This window comes from Oncorhynchus tshawytscha, linkage group LG29 (genome assembly GCF_018296145.1).
Source record: "Oncorhynchus tshawytscha isolate Ot180627B linkage group LG29, Otsh_v2.0, whole genome shotgun sequence".
NCBI lineage: Eukaryota > Metazoa > Chordata > Actinopteri > Salmoniformes > Salmonidae > Oncorhynchus > Oncorhynchus tshawytscha.
In genome coordinates this window covers 7,223,870-7,242,856 of record NC_056457.1, presented here as the reverse complement: position 1 = coordinate 7,242,856, position 18,987 = coordinate 7,223,870, and the positions used below count along the sequence as shown (strand labels likewise).

The 18,987-nt window shown below is 42.1% G+C and overlaps 1 long non-coding RNA gene across 3 annotated transcripts in view; it reads left to right on the top strand.

Moving 5' to 3' along the window:
• The window catches only part of LOC112228019, a 110,238-nt gene that overhangs the window by 42,551 nt on the left and 48,700 nt on the right, over positions 1–18,987 (top strand). The window contains exons 4-5 of one of the 3 annotated variants that reach the window (XR_002949951.2): positions 14,203–14,298; positions 14,387–15,308. The exons of 1 other annotated variant lie outside the window; for it this stretch is intronic. This is a non-coding gene — a long non-coding RNA (uncharacterized LOC112228019). Of the gene's footprint in view, positions 1–14,202; positions 14,299–14,386; positions 15,309–18,987 lie in introns of those variants that run through there. One more of the 3 variants, XR_002949953.2, reaches the window with a different exon arrangement.

The following is an 18,987-nucleotide window of genomic DNA, read 5'->3' as shown; positions in this document are numbered from 1 at the left end:
GGAGTTCAAAAGAGATGGGCAGTGATCTGGCCACCACTTCTGACCCGCCAATGGGAGGGTGTTACAGTTCAGGGTCGAAACACCTGAGGAAAGCTAGACAATGTCTGATGACATCAGCTTCTGGCCAAAGCAACAGTCATTGAAGCAAGTGAAGAAACATCCCTAGATATACACTACATACAGTGGTTCTTCCTTTAAAAGTTGCGTCATACTACGTCACACCTTGCGGGCTGTTGCAGCATTCTGTGGCACGTTATGTCAGACATTTTTTCTGTTAATGAAAGTTATTGCTATTTTGACCACCAGAGGGCATCTTTGAGAAGCATTTGATTAGTCTCCATATTACAAGCACGCGGGAGACCGGGGTTCAATCCCCCAACGGGGAGTAAAGAGTAGGCTGTCCTTGTAAATAAGAATTTGTTCTTAACTGATCCCATATGTGTTGTTTCATAGTTGTGATGTGTTCACTATTATTCTACAATGTAGAAAATAGTAAAAATATAGAAAAATCCTGAAATGATTTAGGTGTGAAACAATTAGATTATGTTTTTTTGCCGAAGTTTACTGATACTAGCCATATTCAACGGGTGTTGAGCGCTCAAATTCATTATACAGGCCTCATCTTTTTAAGTGGGAGAACTTGCACAATTGGTGACTGACTAAATACTTTTTTGCCCCACTGTACATACAAACATACTGTAGAATGATAAATCATGCAATTATTATTCTCAAGCTAACCAAAACCATTGAGCTACGAACACCTGTTCTTGCCATTTTCAGTTGCATTAATCTAACTTATTTTCATGGCAACTCATAAGCAGGCCATGTCATATTTGTTTCGTAGTCGATATATAATCATATTTCATGACAGAGTTACGGTTAGCTTTTTTTACAAGCTTCAAGTAGTATTTGTCTAGTAATGACATTATCTTCTATTGTTTGACCTCGTGTCTTTTTCAGCATAAAGTACTCTGTAACCACTTAGTGTGGACACCAGGTGAGACCACACACACACACACACACACACACACACACACACACACACACACACAATAAGTCTCTCTCTTTCACTTCATCCCTCTCCCCTTTCTCCCTAAATCCTCTAGGTTATATCAGCTTGTGTTGGTGAAATGATTGACTGACTGACTGAGTTAGAATTTTTTTTAAACAAGGCTTAATCATGCTCTCTCTCTATCCATCTGCCTCTCGCCTGCAGGTAGGTTTTGATGTGAGAGAGGAAGCCAGTCCCGTCAGTGCCTCCTCACCCGCTCTTAAGATAAGATAACCTTCGGGCCAACTGGGAGCCCAAGGCTGGTTAGGAGATACCGCTAGAGACACTATGTAATTGTGATGAACTGAGAGAATATTAGGGTAGCACTGTAATTCATTAATCATATGCTGTCTGCCTCTGTTCTTACCTTTCCCTTTCTGTCTTCTACACCTCTCTCCCAACCTCATCTTTGTTCCTCTTTTTTTATAATGCACACCATACAGTGGGGAGAACAAGTATTTGATACACTGCCGATTTTGCAGGTTTCCCTACTTACAAAGCATGTAGAGGTCTGTAATTTTTATCATAGGTACACTTTAACTGTGAGAGACGGAAACTAAAACAAATATCCAGAAAATCACGTATGATTTTTAAGTAATTAATTTGCATTTTATTGCATGACATAAGTATTTGATCACCTACAAACCAGTAAGAATTATGGCTCTCACAGACCTGTTAGTTTTTCTTTAAGAAGCCCTCCTGTGTACCTATGATAAAAATTACAGACCTCTACATGCTTTGTAAGTAGGAAACACTGCCGATTTTGCAGGTTATCAAATACTTGTTCTCCCCACTGTATGTGCATTGAAATACAGATTTAACTTGTATTTCTAATATTACAATTATTATAAAGCATGTATTATGTATTTATAACACCTGGATGATGAACTTTCAATAAATCATTTCACATTCTCCACTGGTTGAAATTAAATATCTCATTGAAATATTCAGATTAATGCAGATGGAGTTAGATATGCATAGTTTTTTTTGTTGTATACATGAATTACAAATCAGCTTTTAAATCATGTTTCTAGTCTATTGCATAGTTACAATGTGTAATCGTTGATGTCCCAGGAGCAGGAGTGGTAAACACTGTCGAAGTGTAATAATTGTAATACATACATGCAGACACAGCATCATTCAAATAATGGAGTTTGAAACACCTGGTATTGGATACGACTGAAAAAGAATCTCACCTGAACCGCACCTTTATTTGCCAAGGAAGAGTACATGATCAGTGAATATACTCAATGTACAGGCTACAATGTGGGTGGTAATAACTACAGTACATGTATATAGGACTTGCATCCTTGGGCATAAAGTTATAATATTTTACTCTATCCATAGGCATCATTAATGCCATTCAGACTTGAAGTTGATACAACCACTATGATAGCTGAGGTTCATAGATAGATGGGTTCTGAACTAATACTCATACCAAACGTTTTAGGGTCCTTTCACAGATTGGCTACATACTGTAGCTAGCTACACATCCATAGGCATACAGTTATTTTTATCCTCCACTACACAATAAGCAAGTAGTTAGCTAGCTATGTTACTTGAGCTGCATTGCAAGGCAAGCTTACATCATTGTACATTCAATTTGTAGTAAATGCTTTAGCTAGCTAGATTATTTACATCCACTGTTTCACAAGACGACAGCCTGGTTTGCTGCTTTTCTCAGGAGTCCCTAAAACATTAAAAAACAAGAATGACAAATTCATTCTCCTAACACTAGCAAGCGGGCTAATGTTAGCTAGTCAACTTGCTAAATAGCGATTTTCATCAATTAACTTTATGACAAATATGCACAATCGTTTGCCTCTACATTAACGAACATATTCCTCTCAATTGTACATTTTTAGCTTGACTCGTTATGACGTTATAATTACCTACATTTGCTTCCCCCGTAATGTTTTGTCAGCCATCTTTGCTGAAGAAAGCCACAGGGGAGGGGTGGCTCGCGTCAAATTCGTTATTGGAACCACTCAATATAATTGCTCATATAAAAACTTTGGGACCCAAATGCATAATGAGTGCTCTAACTCCCCCTTGTGGTTGCCTGGAGCAATGAAGCCGTGATGCTGGGTACCTCTAAGTCTCGCGGTGTAGGCTCACAACTTTTAAAGGAGGAACCACCATATACACAAGTATGTGGTCACCCCATCAAATTAGTGGATTCTGCTATTTCAGCCACATCCGATGCTGACAGGTGTATAAAATTGAGCACACCGCCATGCAATCTCCATAGACAAACATTGGCAGTAGTATGGCCTTACTGAAGAGCTCAGTCACTTTCAACGTGGCAATGTTATAAGATGCCACCTTTCCAACAAGTCTGTTCATCAAATTTCTGCCCTGTTAGAGCTGCCCCCGGTCAACTGTAAGTGCTGTTATTGTGAAGTGGAAATTTCTAGGAGCAACAACTGCACAGCCGAGAGGTGGTAGGCCACACAAGCTCACAGAACGGGACCACCAAGTGCTGTAGTGTGTAAAAATTGTCTGTCCTTGGTTGCAACACTCACTACTGAGTTCCAAACTGCCTCTGGAAGCAGCATCAACACAATAACTGTTCGTCGGGAGCTTCATGAAATGGGTTTCCGTAGATGAGCAGCCACACACAAGCCTAAGATCACCATGCGCAATGCCAAGCGTCGGCTGGAGTTGTGTAAAGCTCGCCGCCTTTGGACACTTGAGCAGTGGAAATGCATTCTCTGGAGTGATGAATCACGCTTCACCATCTGGCAGTTGACGGACCAATCTGGGTTTGGAGGATGCCGGGAGAACACTACTTGCCCCAATACGTAGTACCAACTGTAAAGTTTGGAGGAGGGAAAATGGTCTGGGGCTGTTTTTCATGGTTTCGGGCTAGGCCCCTTAGTTGGAGTGAAGGCAAATCTTAACACTACAGCATACAATGACATTCGATGATTCTGTGTTTCCAACTTTGTGGCAACAGTTTGGGGAAGGCCCTTTCCTGTTTCAGAATGACAATGCCCCCATGCACAAAGCGAGGTCCTTACAGAAAGGGTTTGTCAAGATCTGTGTGAAAGAACTTGACTGGCCTGCACAGAGCACTGACCTGAACCCCATCGAACACCTTTGGGATGAATTGGAATGCCGACTGCGAGCCAGGCCTAATCCTAAGTGCCCGAGCTCACTAATGCTCTTGTGGCTGAATGGAAGCAAGTTTGCGCAGCAATGTTCCAACATCTAGTGGAAAGCCTTCCCAGAAGAGTGGAGGCTGCTGCTATAACAAATGGGGGACCAACTCCATATTAATGCCCATGATTTTGGGATGATGTTTGACGAGCAGTTGTCCACATACTTTTGATCATGTAGTGTACTACTACATGTACACATACATAGTCCTAATGTGTTAAGAATCATACCATGTTGTGTTTTGATCCTGGCATTTCTGCCGTCCTGTAGACACTGTTCTAGGTCATCTTCGGGTTGGGGCAAGTTGTTCTCCATCCTCCCATCTAGGCTGTTGACCATTGCAGCAAGTTGCGACTGCTGAGGTTTCATGTGCTCCATCAGTGTTTGGATGTGGAGTTCAGCTGCTGCTGCTGCAAAAAAAAACAAGATTGATAGAATTTGAGTTCCATACCATGTTTCTACATAGTGAGATCGAGGGGATATGATTATTAGCTAGTGTAATATTGTATATGAATATAACTGTTCCCTCCATTGGGAGTCGCTCTGTCAGTATCTCCGTTTGTCTAAAATGGTAGACAACACAGACTTTTATCAGAGTAACTTCCCAGTGGGAACATCGGGTGTATAACAGTAACATTCACACAGTACATGACAAGTACAGATACAGTACATCACACTGACTAAGGAGAAATATGGTTAATATGAATTGGCTATGTTGTAGCTAATCATTTAAAGATGCATCACAAGCTCAGCAAATCACCAACAAGTCCAAATCAATCTGTGTGTGATGGTGATTTGAGTAAATGTGGCGAATTCTTTTTTTTTTTAAAGAAAAATACTCACTTTTGCTTCTTCCTTTCCCCCCCTGCCTCCACCCACCTCAGCTTTGGACTGTAAATCTGACAACTCACAGGTCAACAAAGCCTTCAATTTCTGCCTGGCTCGCAAGTCATTATCTAAAAATAAATGTGTATTCTGTTAAATACCTATTAGCAGGACACAAGGAAGATTGCAAAATAACTAACCAGTTGAATTGAATTGTCAACTTTGTCCAAAAGGAACATTTGTTGAATAACATGTTATTGGAATATAAACTATTATGACATTAAACAGTCAAGCAAAATTATTGACCAATAGTGATGTACTGTGTACATCTGCCTCAACTTCCCTTACTAGGTGATGCTTCTAAGGGCAGCTGCACTTCCAAAACAGATCTTCAAAAACAGAGCACACAACAAAAAATGCATTGTCAACATACCAGCTTTACCATAGACTCAAATGTGCAGTGACAATTCGGTCATCTTTCTTACAACTAGGCTACAAGGTCACACCATCTTGAAATCATTCCTCTGGCACAATATTGGCGTCCTTGCTTAAAATGAATTGTACTAACAAAAACATCTGAAAAGACAGAACAGGAAATAAGCATTCCATGAAAACAGTGTTACAAATACAGCTAGTGTTAGTCATACTCTATCAAAGTGTACATACGTCTATTTTTGTCCAGAAGCAAGTGATGAACGCTGTGATAGTAACATTTTAATTAAGTCAACCCTTCTAACCACACTCAAAATAATACTTAAGGGGCAGTGTTTATTTTTTTATATCAATTAAACTTCATAAAAAAATATAAAAATAATTGAAAAGTGACACCCACCCCACTACTCTTTTAGCTTTATTCCTAAATATGCATTAAAGGGAAGGTCACAAATCCCTCCCTATGGGGCAGAACTATGCATTTCTGGAAGATACTTTGGCAAATTTGAGTGTTTCTGATGGTTGGTAAATGCTGGATATGTTAAGGAAGGATAAGCTGAATGGGTAACTGAAGAATTGTGACTCCTCTGAGAACTTTGTACGTAACATACACAACATTGTCAAATGTAGTGATGGTGTGTATGACACACACATAGTATCCAATGATAAAAACAATATCCCCTATTGATACTTTAATGGCCCATTGCTCGCTTTACATTTCCTGATATTGTGCGGTCACTGAAAAACCACTGAGAATAAGAACAACAAAGTGTTGCTTTTTCAATGGACAGACCAAACCAGTGTTCTTCACAATGTTGTTTTACTTCAGACAGTCTCCTAATGACCTGGGTGTGGGGGTATTCTGGCTTCCTCACAAACTTCATCTTGTGAAGGTAATTTTCAAACTGAAACGCAGTGTTTTTTTTTTAGGTCCACAGTGAAGTCCAATTACAACAGGTTCCTTCATGTTTGCACTAATTAACAGTCCTAAGATGGGCCATACATAGCTGAATGCTGGAGCTCTTAAAGAATGCCAAGCCATCTATGTTGATTTGTAAGAGGGTACAACCATCTGTAGTAGACGCTACTGTTTTAACGATTGCCTTTTTTTTTTAGAGAGATGTAAGAATTCCAAAATACTGATACTGACCTCCAGCCTTTTCAAGGATGGTGTATTGAGTTTTGGTCCTATGCACAGTCCTATTATCTTTGGGCAGGTCCCGGTGGTAGAACCATAAGACTCGGTAGAGCTGTCAAAGCAACCATTGAGATGCCAAAGGTGAGGGCCCAGTTGGATAGCCTATCAGTGAGGTTACTTGGTGGTTCTAAATATGGTTAATCAGAATCCTGATTTTTGAATCAGATTTCCTCATACCAATCTACATTATCCTCATAACCACCCGGATCTGTATCCATGTCCTCATTATCTATGGGATCAGAGTTGTCTATGGGGTCAGTCACCTTCTGTAACTGATTCATCATCTACAGCTAGGCCTACATCACTTGCTACACCCATCCTATAGTCATCCCTAATGTGTCCAAGTCACCTATCTAAGTCTACACATGCCCTCTGCCTTAGTCGAGTTAGACACTGGTGCTGTCTTCCTATTCATTTCTATTTTCTAAAAAGGAATTTTCAAAGACACGAGCAAGCTTTCAGCCTGTTGAGTTATAAATATTTTTGTTCAAGCGACTATGTGAAAAACTAACCTCAAACAGTTGGAAGGAAAAGTAACAGCACAGAGACTAGGTGATCGAGACTAGGAGAGAAAGGAAAAACAGTATAGTCATTCACATGTTGAGGCGAGAAGCAACTGCATAACAACTACTAGTTGTAATATCAATATTAGTAACTCACTCTGAAAGAGAGGAGAGTCGCAGGTCTTGGCACAGAAACCAGGATTGATTACCGCTCTGAGATGTTCGAGACTATCAGAGAGAAAGAGACGGAGAAAGGACAACAAAATTTAACTGTACTGAATGACTGTAGGCTTATGTAAAGAGAATCAACTGCTATATACACTTGCTGAAATATTATTATAGCAAATTTGAGGAAAACGCTTCCGGGACACCATCTTGCTCCTGCCTTCCGATAGGCAGAAACTCAGCATGTGTACTTCTTGTTTAAGGTCTAGTCAACGCTGGTCTGACCAATCGGAATCCATGCTTCAAGATTGTTTTGATCACGGGTACTGGGACATGTTCCAGGTTGCCTCTGAGAATAACACTGTGACCGAGTTCAAAAGGAAGTGTATAGGGGATGTTCCTACTGTGACTATTAAAACCTACCCAAACCAAAAACCATGGATAGATGCCAGCATTTGCGCAAAACTGAAAGCGCAAACCACCGCATTTAACCACGACACGGTGACTGGGATTATGGTTAAATGCAAACAGTGTAGTTATTTCCTCCATAAGGCAATCAAACAGGTAAAACGTCCGCACAGAGACAAAGTGGAGTCGCAATTCAATGACTCAGACACAGGACATATGTGGCAGGGTCTACAGACGATCACGGATTACAAAGGGAAAATCAGCCATGTCGTGGACACTGACGTCTTGCTCCCAGACATGCTAAACCCCTTCGCCTGCTTTGAGGATAGCACAGTGGCACCGACGCGGCCCTCTCCCAAGGACTGTGGACTCTCGTTCTCCTTGGCCGATGTGAAATAAGACATTTAACCGTGTTAACCCTCGCAAGGCTGCCGGCCCAGACTGCATTCCTAGCCGTGTCCTCCGAGCATGTGCAGACCAGCTGGCTGGTATTTTACGGACATATTCAATCTCTCCCTATCCCAGTCTGCTGTCCGCACTTGCTTTGTGCCTGTAACCAAGAAAGCAAAGGTAACTGAACTAAATGACTATTGCCCATGTCATCATGAAGTGCTTTGAGAGGCTATCCCATCTGGACAAGAGGAATACCTATGTAAGAATTCTGTTTATTGACAATAGCTCAGCCTTCAACACTATAGTACCCTCAACTCATTGTTAAGCTTGGGGCCCTGGGTCTGAACTCCGCCCTGTGCAACTGGGTCCTGGACAGCCTGACGGGCCGCCCCCAGGTGGTGGCGGTAGGAAACACCACCTCCACTATGCTGATCCTCAACAAGGCTCCACAAGTGTGTGTGCTCAGCCCTCTTCTATACTCCCTGTTCACCCATGACTGCATGGCCACGCATGCCTCCAACTCAATCATAAAGTTTGCAGACTACACAACAGTAGTAGGCCTGATTACCAACAATGATGAGACAGCCTACAGGCAGGTGAGGGCCCTGGCAGAGTGGTGCCAGGATAACCTCTCTCAATGTCAACAAAATGAAGGAGCTGATTATGGACTTCAGGAGACAACCAAGAGAACATGTGAAAAGCTTCAAATTCCTCTGCGTACACATCACTGACAAATGGTCCACCCACACACAGTGCGGTGAAGAAAGTGCCTCTTCAACCTCAGGAAAGTGAAGAAATTTGGCTTGGCTCCTAAGACTCTCACAAACTTTTGCAGGTGTACAATTGACAGCATCCTGTCGGGCTGTATCACTGGCTGGTACGGCAACTGCACTGTCTGCAACCACAAGGCTCTCCAGAGGGTGGTACAGCACCCGATGTCACAGGAAGGCCAAAAAGATCATCAAGAACATCAACCACCCGAGCCATGGCCTGTTCACCCCGCTACCATCCAGAAGGCGATGTCCGTACAGGTGCATCAAAGCTGGGACCGAGAGACTGAAAAACAGCTTCTATATCAAGGCCATCAGACTGTTTAACTTCTTAGTGATCCCTTCACCAAGTTCAAAAACAGAAATACTCATAATAATAATTAATGAATCATACAAGTGTTATACATCGGTTTAAAGATTAACTTCTTGTTAATCCAGCCACTGTGTCAGATTTCCAAAAGTCTTTATGGCGAAAGCAAACCATGCTATTATCTGAGGACAGCACCCCATCAAACAAACACATGAAAATCATATTTCAACCTGCCAGGCGTGACACAAAAGTCAGAAATAACAATATAATTTATGCCTTTGAAGATCTTCTTCTGTTGGAACGCCAATATGTCCATTAAACATCACAAATGGTAATTTTTTTAGATAAATTCTGTCATTATATTTCCAAAATGTCAATTTATTTGGCACGTTTGATCCAGAAAAACATTAATTCTTTCCTTTACACGGATCAGTCATCCTGGTCCCTTTGCAGAAAAACAGCCCCAAAGCATGATGTTTCCACCCCCATGCTTCACAGTAGGTATGGTGTTCTTTGGATGCAACTCAGCATTCTTTGTCCTCCAAACACGGCGAGTTAAGTTTTTACCAAAAAGTTATATTTTGGTTTCATCTGACCATATGACATTCTCCCAATCTTCTTCTGGATCATCCAAATGCTCTCTAGCAAACTTCAGACGGGCCGGGACATGTACTGACATGTACCCAGCCTAAAACCCCTGTTTTGGGTTTTAGGCTGGGTTTCTGTACAGTACTTTGAGATATCAGCTGATGTACGAAGGGCTATATCAATAAATTTGATATGATTTAAGCAGGGGGACACGTCTGGCACTGCAGGATTTGAGTCCCTGGCGGCGTAGTGTGTTACTGATGGTAGGCTTTGTTACTTTGGTCCCAGCTCTCTGCAGGTTATTCACTAGGTCCCCCCCGTGCGGTGCTGGGATTTTTGCTCACCGTTCTTGTGATCATTTTGACCCCACGGGGTGAGATCTTGCGTGGAGCCCCAGATCGAGGGAGATTATCAGTGGTCTTGTATGTCTTCCATTTCCTAATAATTTCTCCCACAGTTGATTTCTTCAAACCAAGCTGCTTACCTATTGAGATTCAGTCTTCCAAGCCTGGTGCAGGTCTACAATTTTGTTTCTGGTGTCCTTTGACAGCTCTTTGGTCTTGGCCATAGTGGAGTTTGGAGTGTGACTGTTTGAGGTTGTGGACAGGTGTCTTTTATACTGATAACAAGTTCAAACAGGTGCCATTAATACAGGTGATGAGTGGAGGATAGAGGAGCCTTTTTAAAGAAGAAGTTACAGGTCTGTGAGAGTCAGATCTTGCTTGTTTGTAGGTGACCAAATACTTTTTTTACACCATAATTTGCAAATAAATTCATAAAAAATCCTACAATGTGATTTTCTGGATTTTTTTTCTCATTTTGTCTGTCATAGTTGAAGTGTACCTATGATGAAAATTACAGGCCTCATCTTTTTAAGTGGGAGAACTTGCACAATTGGTGGCTGACTAAATACTTTTTTGCCCCACTGTATAGAATCGGCTTCCTATATCGCAACTTAGCCTCCTTCACTCACGCTGCCAAACACCCTCGTAAAGCTGACTATCCTACCGATCCTCGACGATGACATTTACAAAATGGCCTCCAACACTCCACTCAGCAAACTGGATGCAGTTCCATCCGTTTTGTCACCAAAGCCCCTTATACCACCCACCACTGTGACCTGTATGCTCTCGTCAGCTAAGTGGGAGAACTTGCACAATTGGTGGCTGACTAAATACTTTCTAAGTGCCTTAGAAATCTAGATCCACATTGAAACCCATTGAAAAGAGAGTGACCTCAAAAACAATGTTCCTGGATGGTTTGTCCTCAGGGTTTCGCCTGCCAAATAAGTTCTGTTATACTCAGACATAATTTTAACAGTTTTAGAAACTTTAGTGGTTTCTATACAAATCTACAAATTATATGCATATCCTAACTGCTGGGCCTGATTAGCAGGCAGTTTAATTTGCGCACACTTTTCATCCGGAAGTGAAAATAGTGCCCCTTAGCCTTAAGAAGTTTTAAAAAGCCATCACTAGCTGACTACCACCCAGTTACTCAACCTTGCACCTTAGAGGCTGATTCGCTACTGTACAGCGGTTGCTCCACTAAAAGTTTAGCGATTATGCTGTGGCACTTGGATGTAATTTGTGGTTTAGTACAGTACCCTGCGTCACTACCCCATTGCTCCAGAACAGCGCAAGGGGGAGTTAGAGCACTGATTATGCTTTTGGGTCCCAAGGCGCAGCTGTGTCTCTGCAGTACTGTAGCCTACTCCCGACCGGTCACGTTGTTCATCGCCTTGGTGTAAAACACTGCAAGCTGTGTTGCTACAGATGCTGGTTCAATACCCGTGCCGGCCTCAACTGGGAGATCCATGAAATGACTGTAGGTTTTTGGTTTCTCTTCCTATAAAAACAGAAATAAATAATTCTAAATAACAAACAGGCTTTATTTACAAATTAGTAACAATGTCTCACCCCATGTTCAAGAATAGCCTTTTTCTCGCTCATTTTACGTTATTTGAAAACGACATAATCTATTTTTTATTTAACAACACGATTTTTAAATTTAGAATTATATAAAAGCCCCTAGGATATTCTCACATATATATATTATTAACCCTGTTATTAGCAGGACAATAAATATTGGTCATAGCTCCCAAGTGGCGCACAATGGGATTGCTTTGCAGTTCTCCAGCTGTATCCACTGAAATAGAGATGGGTGAGCAAGGTTCAAGGCACGAGGGCAGGGTGCACGGTATGGGCCGCAGAGTTGCGCACAGAAGACAGACCTAGCCCATAGGGTAGCACGGAGCAACACTTTAAGGGGCATTGCTAAGAATGACGCTGACTGCGGAAATGTTCCCGCTGTTCTTAGTGCCAGTCTGCACATTCAAACTAAAACAATGTAACTAACAATGGCGTGAAAAATGCCCCTTAGATATGAATTCGGAGGGCAAATATTAAAGCATTAGACCTCTCACTAAAGGCGTCACTCAAAGTTTATACTTAAATCCGAACTTACATTTGTAAATCCCAAACTGTAAAAGTGATTTGAAAGGAAGATTCAAATTATTTGTGACATTGTGGTTATAGTAAAAATGTAAACAAGATGCTGTGTTTTTATTTTCAGTGGAAATGGAGAGCTGGTGGCATTTTGAAAACAGGTTTTCAAACACTTTTTTTTAGCTCTATTAGCAGGACAATACTCTTTTGTAGCCAGACTACTGTCAGTGTGAAAGTCACACCTTTCCAGTACTCCTCACCCTGCCCCAACCTTAAACAGTTCGTTTTTGAATGGTAACTGTTATCTGGAAAAAAAATGACATTGCAACCAAAGAGAACAGACAGAAATGGAAATTGTTTTCATCAAGCCAGCTTCTTTCTTTGGTGCTACACTTTCCAGGGTTAGGACAATAATCACGAGGACATGAAAATGAGCCGGCGCCAAAACTTAAGGTATTTTGGTTTCAGTGCATTTTCTTTTAAAAAACATGTAAACACAGCAAAAAAGAAACTTCCCTTTTTCAGGACCATGTCTTTCAAAGATAATTCGTAAAAATCCAAATAAATCCACAAATCTTCATTGTAAATGGTTTAAATACTGTTTCCATGCTTGTGCAATGAAACAAACAATTAATGAACATGCACCTGTTGAAAGGACGTTAAAACACTAAAAGCTTAGACGGTAGGCAATTAAGGTCACAGTTATGAAAACTTAGGACACTAAAGAGGCCTTTCTACTGACTCTGAAGAAAGATCCCCAGAACCCCTGCTCATCTGCGTGAATGTGCCTTCGGCATGCTGCAAGGAGGCATGAGGACTGCCGATGTGGCCAGGGCAATACATTTCAATGTCCGTACTGTGAGACGCATAAGACAGCGCTACAGGGAGACCGCATGGAAAGTTGATCGTCCTCGCAGTGGCAGACCACGTGTAGCAATGGGCTGAGAGAGGATGGACTGAGGGCTTGTAGGCCTGTTGTAAGGCAGGTCCTCACCAGACATCACCGGCAACTACGTTGCCTATGGGCACAAACCCACCATCGCTGGACCAGACAGGACTGTCAGAAAGTGCTGTTCACTGACGAGTCACGGTTTTGTCTCACCAGGGGTTATGGTCGGATTCGCGTTTATCGTCGAAGGAATTCGCGTTACCCCCAGGCCTGTACTCTGGAGCGGGATCGATTTGGGGGTGGAGGGTCCGTCATGGTCTGGGGCGGTGTGTCGCAGCGTCATTGGACTGAGCTTATTGTCATTGCAGGCAATCTCAACGCTGTGCATTACAGGGAAGACGTCCTCCTCTCTCGTGGTAACCTTCCAGCAGACTCATCCTTACATGACCCTCCAGCATGACAATTTCATCAACCATATTGCTTGTTCTGTGCATGATTTCCTGCATGACATGAATGTTAGTGTTCTGCCATGGCCAGCGAAGAGCCTGGATTTCAATCCCATTGAGCACGTCTGAGACCTGTTGGATCGGAGGGTGAGGGCTAGGGCCATTCCCCCCAGAAATGTCCGGGAACTTGCAGGTGCCCTGGTGGAAGAGTGGGGTAACATCTGGAGGGTCATGTAATGAGTAGAACTTGCAAATCTGGTGAAGTCCATGAGAAGGAGATGCACTTCAGTACTTAATACAGATGGTGGCCACACCAGATAATGACTTTTACTATTGATTTTGACCCCCCCTCCCTCCCTTTTGTTCAGGGACACATTATTCCATTTCTGTTAGTCACATGTCTGTGGAACTTGTTCAGTTTGTCTCTGTTGAATCTTATGTTCACACAATTCTTTACACATGCCGAAAATAAACGCAGTTGACAGTGAGGACGTTTCTTTTTTTGCTGAGTTTATATAGCCTATCAGTTTGTAGGCATACTGTGTAATAAAATTGATAACCAAATAAAGGTTAAATAAAACATTGTGTACTAAAAACGTGAATGTGTTTTTGCAGAGCATACAACCATGCCGACAACCATCCATGGAGATCAGTTGACAAAGGGCTGGACATCGGGCCGCACCGAAAAAACGCATCCTTGCCAAGAAAGTGGTTAGTTTTGATAGATTCTTAAGATGTGTACACAGTATTTGTGTGTTGGAGTCGCTTTTAATTCTTAATTGATCCGTTTCTATCATAGGCCACTGTAATTGAAGGGGGCTCAGGGCAGTACCGTTCTGTTAATCTGAAGGTGCGCATGGATCAGATTCAAACTTTGAAGACCGAGATTGAAGGCAGACCAGCAGAAAGAGAAACATTATCTGAGGGCAGAGATACGGGCAACAGCTGACACATTGGTCTAGAGCCAGGTGGCATTGGCGGAGATTCAGGCAGAGAATGGCGCGTTGAAGAGTGCGAGGAATGAGATGGAGTCACAATCCATGCCAGGCACACCTGTTAGCTCTGGAACTCCACATCCGACAGGCAGTCAACATGCCTGGCGGTTCATCAGATTGTCGGTTCACCCTGACATTTCCATTCCTCTTCTGACAACAGAACTTGACCAACTGCTCACTAGGCACAGCAAGGGCCGTCCGGACCGTTATGCTGTGCTGCTATAGCCTAATAAACAAATGCAGGTGGCTTATATCTTAAATGCTTTAAATGCTTTATAACCCAAATGTAGAAGCATATACTGTACTGTATTTCTTCATCAGCATCTTAATGCTGATTTAAAAATACTCTTTCAAAATGCCGATGTTTATTTAGTATGGATCCATAACGGATTACAATGTGAGAAAATGTCACTGAATTACAGAAATATTGGAACAAAGTTGTCTAATGCTTACTGGAAAATACTCTTTCAAACACACACGGTCACGTTGTACAGCGCCATTATGGCTATTAGCAGGTAGCTGGACAATAGACTTGCCTAGAAGGAGGGTACTGGAGAATTCTGTTGTCAAATGTATTTCTTACTTCGGTTGGCTGTGTCACAACTGGCTGTGATTGGATGCAATTTCAGCTTAATCCACCAGAAAATACAAAACAAATAATACAACAAAAGGTGTTATGTATCACATCTGACAATGATTGGGAGTTCCATAGGGCGGTTCACAATTACCCCAGCGTTTTTCTCCCTCTAAAAACAGAAATAAATGTGTTGGCCTTTACAAATATTATTTTTGCCTTTTTATTCAGAATACGAATGCTCACTTAAAAAAAAAAATGTAAACGAAATTACAGTGGGGCAAAAAAAGTATTTAGTCAGCCACCAATTGTGCAAGTTCTCCCACTTAAAAAGGAGAGAGGCCTGTAATTTTCATCATAGGTACACTTCAACTATGACAGACAAAATCAGGGAAACAAATCCAGAAAATCACATTGTAGGATTTGTAATGAATTTATTTGCAAATTATGGTGGTAAATAAGTATTTGGTCAATAACAAAAGTTTATCTCAATACTTTGTCATTGCCATCAAAGGGTATATAACAGAGGTCAAATGTTTTCTGTAAGTCTTCACAAGGTTTTCACACACTGTTGCTGGTATTTTGGCCCATTCCTCCATGCAGATCTCCTCTAAAGCAGGCTGTTGCTGGGCAACACAGACTTTCAACTCCCTCCAAAGATTTTCTATGGGGTTGAGATCTGGAGACTGGCTAGGCCACTCCAGGACCTTGAAATGCTTCTTACGAAGCCACTCCTTTGTTGCCTGAGCGGTGTGTTTGGGATCATTGTCATGCTGAAAGACCCAGCCACGTTTCATCTTCAATGCCCTTGCTGATGGAAGTAGGTTTTCACTCAAAATCTCACGATACATGGCCCCATTCATTCTTTCCTTTACACGGATCAGTCGTCCTGGTCCCTTTGCAGAAAAACAGCCCCAAAGCATGATGTTTCCACCCCCATGCTTCACAGTAGGTATGGCGTTCTTTGGATGCAACTCAGCATTCTTTGTCCTCCAAACACGACGAGTTGAGGTTTTATCTTTTTATCATCTTTTTAAGTGGGAGAACATACACAATTGGTGGCTGACTAAATACTTTTTTGCCCCACTGTACCTCAAATCGTTATATTATCAAGTTGATGGCACAGTCATATAGCCTGGCACCTATATAAAGCTGAGTGACTCAATCATTCATGGTTTTGGATCAAAATAAATATGTACCAACATTCTTTCTGATAGTCCTTAATAAAGAAATGTTTTGGTTATCCTGATCTGGACACCATGTACAGTATTATAATAGCCCATTATGGGCTATTAGCAGGACAATATACCTTTACCAACACCTCTCTGTATTTTGATGATTTGTGGATGGGGCTTCCCCAGTGGCGCAGCTGTCTAAGACACTGCATTACAGTGTGAAATGCGTTGCTACAGATGCAGGTTCGATACCTGTGCCTGCCGCCACCGGGTGAGGCAGGAGGCTTTTGGTTTTAATTGAGAATCCTCCAATTCTCTATGTAATTATTGGCGGAGTGTCACGTCATATTTTTCTATATACTGCAGGCCGTAGGAGACATGAGTCTCACTAGTGTTGAGTAATGTGCTGTTAAAAGTGGTGTAGGTCTTATTTATTTAAAGAGCATCTTGAAGTTAGAAGAAATAAGATTTGAAGCAATAGCCTACAACTATTTTAGCACCGTTTCGCGCTGCTCTGAGACAAGCATGGGGGCTGGTCTTGATAACTCAATGAGATTTTTATTTTCACTGAATCTCCATTTGGGTATTAGTTAGACTACAATTAGGGTGTAGAAATGTTATGCTCTTAGTGTAACCTTTAACTAGGTAAGTCAGTTAAGGAAAAATTCTTATTTGCAAGGACAGGCTACTCCTTCCTCCCTGTCGGGTAATTGAACCCCTGTCTCCCGTGTGCCCGCACAACACAGGGATTCTTTAGCTAAATAGGCCAGTACTGTAGCCTACTCCCGACCGTCACGTTGTTCAGCTCCATATTTTCCATTCCATCCTAACGGAAACCCAGAGGGTTTTTCATTTTTCTTGGAATAGAAACACCATACTGTTAATCAAATTAATTAAGCAGCATTTCTTCAAATCAGTCCCATACACTGTTCTTACAAAAAAGGTTTTAAATTCTCTAGTACAGCCACTATTGAAGGCTATAAAATGCTTCTCAAAGATGCCCTCTGCTGGTCAAACTAGCACTAACTAGCATTAATGGTAACAGTGGTTGACACTTAAATAACGTGCCATAGAATTCTGCGGCATAATGCAAGCTGTGCTGCAGTATGCTGCAACTTTTGAAGGACGAACCACTGTATGTATATAGACATGGAATCACTGGTCACTTTAATGATGTTTACATACTACACATCACTGTCTGGCACACAACTATCCACCCCACTTCCCTGGCTTCCTGTCCTGGCAAACATTATATATCTGGAGACTTGCAATAACTCACAAAATTATTTGAAAAGGTCTGCAATGCCCCACTCCTGTCGCTTCATGAGGACCTCTTCAACCCACCAAAGATATGCCTCCCCTCAAGAAAGTTTGGAGTTCACAATGTATGGGGAGGTTCTAAGGGTTATGCTCGGTGGTGGACAGAGATCAGCCAATTATGAAGTGTTTTTTTTCATCCGCTCCTACCATAGACTTCCAGTCAATTCCCATTCGGAGGTGCTGTGAAACCAGACGGTTCAACAGAGAGATGGCTGGTGGACGATATTATCGAACACCTAACCTTGGTTCCCCTAGGCCCTGTGTTTTGCAGTTGTGCTGATAACCAGCAGGAATTGAAAGACTTGGTCCATGACCTACAAAGAAGAATGTTTGCTTGGAAATGCTTGGAGCTCTTCCGATTTATGTATAAAAAAAATATATACATCATCCCACAGGCCTATTCAATAAGAATATAGAATGAAAATAAAAGATTCATACAATAAAGTAACAAAACTCGCAAGCCTTCTCAAGCTACTTGTTATAAAGAGAGACTAGTACAGTTAAGACAGTTATTTTCTGTACAGTCAGTGAATTGAACTGCAAGTCTGCATAAAACAGTGTGGTTTTGTTCAGATGTGAGTGTGTGTGTGAAATAAGTGCGTAAGTGAAGCTGTGTGGGTGGCACTGCCCACTGCTCTGTCACTGGTGAGTGCTAAGCAGCAGAATAGAACAGCTGCGTGTTTGTGCACGTGTGTGTGCACGTGTGTGTGTGTGCTTGAAAATCCCTGCAGATGCAATACAGTCTTATGGAGAGGGCAAGGCCCACACTTCCCACACACATGCGCATATGGATGCTCAAGTGTACGTATACACACCAAGCATGTCGTGACAACCTCTAACTTGTGTGCCCAAGGAAGTATGGCAATTTTGACGCAGAGAATATTATTGGCTCTCTGCCTCTAGCAGGCACAGTGTGGGAGCCAATGCAGGTGGGTAATGTGGGGGTGGCACCGCGCTGGCTGTGTTTGGTTGGAGTGAGTCACACTACATCCACCCACCCCCTCAACCACACAGACACACGCAGGCAATCCTGCATACACATGAAGCCTCACACGACATGGTAAAGGCACATTTTTAGTGTGTTTTATAATGACAGATCTGTGTCTCTGCCACGTGGATGACTAATTGATTCACTTGCTCACCAAGTAGGTCGTTCAACCAATTTGGTGCCTTTTGAGATGTTTAACTAGGTAAAACATTAAACTTTTGATTTGACCATTTTCACAACCAAATGAAAGACCTCCGGCCACCAAACCAACCAGCAGCCTCACAGCTCTCCAAGCTGGCAGTCTGACTGATCACCCTAATTGGCAGCACTTGATGTTCTTATCAATCA